Source organism: Hipposideros armiger, unplaced genomic scaffold (assembly GCF_001890085.2).
Source record: "Hipposideros armiger isolate ML-2016 unplaced genomic scaffold, ASM189008v1 scaffold_545, whole genome shotgun sequence".
NCBI lineage: Eukaryota > Metazoa > Chordata > Mammalia > Chiroptera > Hipposideridae > Hipposideros > Hipposideros armiger.
In genome coordinates, this window is record NW_017731895.1 from 164318 (window position 1) to 172405 (window position 8088).

Consider the following 8088-nt stretch of genomic DNA (forward strand, 5'->3'; position numbering starts at 1 on the left):
CTGGGAGAAGTAGCAGGTGCTGTGCTCTCCTCCGAGCAATGGCACTTCCAGATTACAGCTTTCTCACCCCTTTATCACCTCTCCCATCACTGAGATTAGCCTCACTGGGTGTCCACTGCTCAAGAACTGTCTCCCAAGTTCTCAGGTCTGTGATATCCTGTTCTTCAATCTGACACAGGTAAATTATTTTCTGAGGCCTTTTGCTATTAACAACTTTGGGACAGTGTGGTGGAGGCAGTTTTGGGAGGATGGGGCAAGCTGGCCAGGACCTGTGCCTTTGTTTTTCTGCCTGGCATTGAGGGCTGTTTGAATCCCGTTGGTACTCTTCTGTACTCAGTCTTTGTTGAAGGTCCCTGCCCCAGTCACTGTGTTCAGCCATATTATATGCTGATCCCTCAGACAGAACTGAGGGGCACAGCAAGTGTACCTGCAGTCTCAAACCTCACCTTTCCTGGGACCAGAGAGAGCTTTGAGCTGTGTCCTGTGGCCACTGTCTGTGCACTTCCCTCCTCCCCTGTTTGCCTGATTCACACACCTTCAGATGTTTTGATGCTTGGATATCTCAGATATGTTTGTTTGTTGAGTAGGAAATCTTTTGTTGAATTATAGCTGTTAAATTTTTTGTAACTTTTGGGGGAGATTTCAAGAAGCACCCTTCATGCTGTATGTTTCTGATGTCACTAAGCATTTAAAACCTGATCATAGATATTTGTTTCTGAAATGTCACTGATAATTGATACTCAATGACTGCAGATATAACTCAATTTAGTACATTTCATGATACCATCTTCAAAACACGTTGTGGTAAACCAAAATTCTAGCAACACACGAAGTCTAAGACAGATGCCCTATAATTGCTTTCCTTCTATTGTAGGTAATTGTTCTGTCAATTCCAATGACTTGGGGAACTCTTTGAAATTCTGGAGAATCCATCAGAAAGCATAAGGTTTGTCTATCAAGTGTGTATATTAGAATTACCTTATAGAAATGGCAGAATGAGGAGAGACACTTGAATTCTTCCCTGGAATTTACAACAAATTGGACAGCCATAATTTCACAAAGAACTCCCTGCGATGCAGACTGGCAATATTAAGAAAGCACAATCGAAATCACCTAAAGGTGGGCAAACTGGGAGAGCAGGGGAGGAAGAAAGAGGGAGTGTGGAGACACGGGCCAGGTGGGCTGCAGGATGCAGACTGGAGGTCCCAGCCCCCTGCATTCCAGAGCTGCTGCAGTCGCGGGAGATGGAAGAATTCAGACTGCTATCACTCCCCTTATGGCCCACAGTCCCGCCTGAGGGATCAGCATATAACACGGCTGAACCCAATGCTCTCGACAGAGACCTCAGAGCAAAGAATGAGGGAAGAAAGGTGAGAGGATGGAAGGCATAGGCACAGAGCCTACTGACCCCTCCCAACCTTCCCAGAGCTCAAACCATCACCACATTCCCAGTGCTAAAAGCAGAACAGTAGCAGTGTCACATCAAACGAACAGAATATTTGTAGTTCTGAGAACTGCGGCCCACAGCCATGGACTTCCAGCACAACTAGTTCTAGTGAAAGGGAGACACCTTTGGGTGCAGGATGGGCTGTGCTCATGGGCGCTGCCATTGCTCAGAGCCACCTCTTACAACAGACCCTACCCCTGCCCCCACCTACTCTGGGTGGATTCCTGCAGGAGTAAACAAAGGTGCTAAAATACACAGGCCCTGAATCTGGTGCAAGAAGAGCTTCAGAAATTCAGAAGCTTTCCACATCATCCTACAGAGGCAAATCCCTGAGACCTAAGCAACCTGTTCACAGAGAAGAAACATGCCTACAGGGAATCCCCCCATTGTGTAAGAAGCCAGAACAGTGCAGAGAAAACATAACACCACAGTGTGAGAGAGAATAAAAGACAACAGTCATAGAGAAAATAAGGCATTCTTCCAACACCTACTAGAAAGCAAAAGAAAGACCTTCTTTTATCAATTTGTTGCAGAACCCACTCCTGTAGATGCCTAAGAAAAGAAATAATAATACATTAATGGTCATGAATAACCAAGGCAACAAGTCAGCTCACAAAGAAAATGAAAAGCCTCCAGAAAATGAACTTAAAGACATGGAAATATGTGACTTAAATGACAGAGAATTCAAGATTGCAGTTCTGAAAAAACTCATCAAGGTGCAAGAAAACACAGACAGGCGTTTAATGAACACAGGAACATAATCAAAGAACAAAATAAACAATTTCCCAAATAGATTGAATTTTCAGAAAGAACCAAATAGATTTTCTGGAGATTAAGAACTCAATAAAAGAAATGAAGAATAAAATAGCCAGCTTAGTAATAGACTAGACCAGATGGAGGAAAGAATCTGTGACATCAAAGATAGAAATCTGTAAACAACACAGATGAAAGAAGACAAAGACTTGAGAGTTAAAAAAAATGAAATAACTCAACAAGAACTTTGTGACTCCATCAGAAAGAGCATTACAAGAATAATAGGCATACAAGAAGAAGAGGAAAAGGAGATGGGAAGAGAGAGTATATTCAAACAAATAGTGGATGAGAACTTCCCAAACTTGTGCAAACAACTGGATCCTTGAATCCAAGAAGCAAATAGAACACCTAATTACCTCAATCCCAACAGGCCTTCTCCAAGGTAAATTGTATTCAATCTCTCAAAAAATAATGACAAAGAAAAGAATCCTCATGGCAGCCAGGGAAAAGAAGATGGTAACCTACAAAGGAAAGCCCATTAGATTATAGTCATATTTTTCAACAGAAACTCCACAAGCCAGGAGGCAGTGGAATCAAGTATTCATATTATTGAAAGAGAGAAAATATGAACTAAGAATAATATATCCAGCAAAGATATCCTTTAGATATGAAGGAGTGATAAAGAACTTTCCAGACATACAGAAGCTGAAGGAATTTTATAACATATGACCTGTCCTACAAGAAATACTGAAAGAGGCTATTCGACCTGAAACGTAAAAGCAAAACAATACAAAACCATGAGTAGTATTACAAACAGACAGACAGAAGCAGGAAATGGCAACTTCTACACCAAATAGGACACTATATACTTAAATATAACATACAAGGTAAAGAAGAATAAAAAAATACTTAAAAAAAAGAGGAGAAAGACAATGTGCTACTGCCACACAGAAACCAACTCACAGTATAAATAGGGATAATTTGTGACAACAAAAATATAAAAGGGGAAAAATTAAATGTCTGAACTGGCATGAGGGAATGGAGAAAGAAAGCATGCTGAAGAAAATGGAATACTCTAAATATGAAACTTTCTTTTACATAAACTTAATGGTAGTCACTCAAAAAAAATCCAGAACAAATATATAACATAAAAAAGGAAGAAACAGAGGGAAAAGTCATAGAATTCCAGCACACTAAAATATCAGACTGCAACAAAAAGGCAAATAAACAATGGAGACACCAAACTATCAGAAAACCAAAGATAGAATGATAAAAAACCCTCATATATCAATAATTACCCTAAATGTAAATGGACTGAACTCACCAATAAAAAGGCACAGAGTAGCAGACTGGATCAAAAACTAAACCCAACCATATGCTGCCTCCAAGAGACATATCTAACCTAAGAGGAAATTTATAGACTCAAAGTGAAAGGGTGGAAATTGACACTCTAAGCAAATGGTATTCAGAGAAAAGCAGATGTAGTCATACTGATATCAGATGAAACAGACATTCATGATAAAAGAGGTCACAAGAGACAAAGATGGACATTTCATGATAAAGGGGACTATACAACATGAAGACATAACAGTCATCAATATTTATGCCCCCAATCAGGGAGCACCAAAGTATACAAAGCAAAAACTAACAGAACTAAAGGGATAAATTCACCAAAACACAATTATAGTAGGTGACCTAAATACATCATTGACAGCTATGGATATATTCTCCAAACAGAAAATAAAGAAATATCAGCCCTAAATGACACATTTGATGAAATGGACATAACTGACATTTATCTAGCACTTCATCCTAAAACATCAGACTATACATTTCTTTCTAGTGTACAAAAAACATTCTCAAGGATAGGCCATATCTTGGGACATAAAACTAGCCTCAGCAAAATTTAAAGATTGAAATCACACCAAGCATATTCTCTGATCACAAGGTTTTGAAATTAGATATCAACTGTAAAAAGAAAGCAAGAAAATCCAAAAATATGTGGAGATTAAACAACATATTTTTAAAGAACGACCTGGTCAAAGTAGAATCAAGAGGTGGTATCAAAAGATACAAAGAAACAAATGAGAATGAAAATATATCCTACCAAAATTATTGAGATGCAGTGGAAACAGTGTTAAGAGGGAAATTTATATCATTACAGGCCTATCTCAAGAAAGAAGAAAAAATCCCAGATAAACAACCTAACATGACAACTTAAAAAGAAAAAGAGCAAATGACACCCAAAGTCAGCAGAAGGGAGGAATTAATATCAGAGCAATCACATGAAATGGAGAACAAAAAGACAATAGAAAAAAATTAATGCAACAAAGAGCTGGTTCTTAGAAAATAATAATAAAATTGACAAACCCTTGGCTAGACTCACTAAGATAAAAAGAGAAAAGACACAAATAAACAAAATCAAAAATGAAAGAGGAGAAGTTACCACGGATGCCACAGAAATACAAACAATCATCCAAGAATACTATATGCCACCAAATTCAATATCTAGAATAAATGGACAAGTTCTTAAAAACATATAGTCTGCCTAGGCTGACTTATGAAGAACTGGGAAATCTAAATAGACCTATGAACAGTAAGAAAATTGAATCAGTCATCTGAAACCTCCCCAAAAGCAAAAGTCCAGAACGAGATGCCTTCATTAGTGAATTCTACCAAACATTCAAAGAGGATCCAATACCTGTCCTACTCAAACTTCCAAAAAATTAAAGAAGAGACAATACTCCCTAACTCATTTTATGAGGCCAACATTACCCTGATACCAAATCCTGGTAAGGATAACACAGAAAAAGGAAATTACAGATGAATATCTCTGATGAATACAAATGCAAAAATTCTAAACAAAATTCTAGCAAATCTAATGCAACAAAGCATTAAAACTATTATACATCACCACTAAATGGTTTCTTTCTAGGGCCACAATGATGGTTCAACATATGCAAATCAATCAATGTGATACACCACATACATAAACAAAATAAAGGACAAAAATCATATATATGTGTGTGTGTGTGCATATATTTGCGTTTGACAAGATACAACTCCCATTTATGAATAAAACACTTAATAAAATGGGTATAGAAGAAAAATACCTGAACATAATAAAGGCCACATATGACCAATCCTCAGCTAATATCATAATCAATGATGAAGAACTGATGCCCTTTGTTGTGCATTCAGAACATCACAGGGCTGTCCCCTATCACCTCTGCTTTTCAACATGGTATTGGAAGTCCTATCCAAAGCAATCAGTAATGAAGTTAAATTGTCACTTTTTGCAGATGACATGATGCTATATATAGAAAACCCTAAAGACTCCACCATAAAACTATTAGAAACAATAAACGAATACAGTAAAGTTTCCAGCTACAAAGTCAACACACAACAGTCCATTGCATTCCTATACACTAAAAATGATATGTCAGAAAAAGAAATTAAAAGGAAAGCAATTTAGTTTGCAACTGCAGCAAAAGAAATGAAATATCTAGGAATAAACATAACCAAGGATGTGAAAGACATATACGTTGAAAACTATAAAACATTTTTTTAAAAAAATGGAAGAAGACACACAGAAATGGAAAGGCATTCTGTGTGCATGGATTGGAAGAATCAATATAGTTAAAATGGCCATATTACTAACAGGAATATACAGATTTCATGCAATCCTCATCAAAATCCCAATGGCATTTTTTAAAGAAATAGAATGAAAATCATCAGATTTGTACGGAGCTACAAAAGACCCCGAATAACCAAAGTAATCAAAGAAAAAATAACAATATGGAGGTATCACACTCCCTGGCTTCAGCTTGTTCTATAGCAATCAAAACAGCATGGTTTAGGGGCTGCTGGGGGACTCAGCTAGTTAGAGCACATGCTCTGAACAACAAGGTTGCTGGTTTGATAACCATATGGGACAGTGAGCTGCGCCCTCCGCAACCAGATTGAAGACAATGTCTTGAGCTGAGCTGCTGCTGCACTGTCTTTGGGCAGCCCGATGGCTCAGTTGGTTAGAGCACGTGCTCTTGGCAACAAGGTTGCTGGTTCAATTCCCACATGAAATGGTGGACTGCGCCACCTGCAACTAGATGGCAAACGGCGACTGGACTTGAAACTGAGCTGCACCCTCCAGAACTGGATTGAAGGACAGTGACTTGGCTTGAAGCTGGTGGGTCCTGGAAAAGACACACTGTTACCAATAAAAATTTGCAAAAAATAAATTCAAAACCCCCGTATGGTATTGGCAGAAAAACAGACACACAGACCAATGGAATAGAATTGAGAACCCAGAAATAAACCCACATAAATATGGACAGATAATTTTCGACACAGAAGCCAAAAACATACAATGGCAAAAAGACAGCCTGTTCAATAAATGGTGCTGGGACAATTGGAAAGCCACATACAAAATGAAAGTAGGCTACTATCTGTCACCATGTATCAAAGTTAATTCAAAATAGATCAAAGACAAAAATATAACACCTGAACCAATAAATTGCACAGAAGAAAACATAGGTACTAAACTTATGGACCTTGGGTTCAAAGAGGATTTTATGAATTTCACTTCAAATGCAAGGGAAGTGAAAGCTAAAATAAATGAATGGGACTCTATCAAACTAAAAAGCTTCTGCACAGCAAAAGAAACCATAGACAAAATAAAGAGGCAACCAATCAAATAAGAGAAGTTTTTGCAAACAACGCCTCCGATTAGGGGGTAATATGAAAAATGTAGAAAGAACTCATACAGCTACACAACAACAACAACAAAGACAACCAATCCAATTAAAAAATGGGCAGAGAACATGATCAGAAACTTCTCCCAAGGGGACATACAAATGGTCAACAGATATATGAAATAATGCTCAATTAGCTATTAGGGAAATTCAAATCAAAACAACAATGCGATATCACCTCACGCCAGTTAGAATGGCTATCATGAACAACAAGACGAATAATAGCAAATGCTAGAGAGGCCGTGGAGAAAAAGGAACCCTCATACACTGTTGGTGGAAATGGAGATTGGTGCAACCACTATAGAAGGAAGGTGTGAAGGTTCCTCAAAAAAATAAGAATAAAATTACTGTATAACCCTGCAATCCCTCTCCTGTGTATCTCACCCAAAAATCTGAAAACATTTATCCATAAAGATATATGTGCTGTGACATTTATTGCAGCTTTTTTTACAGTGGCCAAGACATGGGAACAACAATAGTGTCCTTCGCTAGATGATTGGATAAAGAAGTTGTGGTATGTATACACAAGGGAATACTATTCTGCCATAAGAAAAAATGAAATAGTGTCATTTGTTACAACATGGATGGATCTTGAGATTATTATGCTAAACAAAATAAATCAGACAGAAAAAGTTGAGAACCATATGTTTTCACTGATATGTGGTATATAAACTTGAAAACAATAAAGGAACAAGACAAACAAATGAAGAATCAAAGACTCAGTCATAGTCAATAATTTAGTTCAGGTGTTGGCAAACTGCAGCTCGCGAGCCACATGTGGCTCTTTGGGTATGTACACGTGGCTCTCAAGTAAAATTGAAAATGAAAATAAAACTCTCATAGTTTCATTTATAAAAATTTTAAAGGATACTATTCACATAATGGTGATTTCATTTGTTTTATGGTTCTCAAATAAACTTTAAATTGTTGTGAGGGACAGGATTGGCTTTTTCACCTCAAAAGTTTCCTGACCCCTGGTTTAGTTGTTACCAGAGGGTAGGGGGTTAGGGGCATGGTAGATGAGGGTAAAAGGGATCAAATATATGGTGATAGAAGGGGAAAATGTGTATATATTAACTATTTGGGGAGTTTTTGGACATGGTACTTCCATAGTTTCTACTACCTTTGACTCTGAAA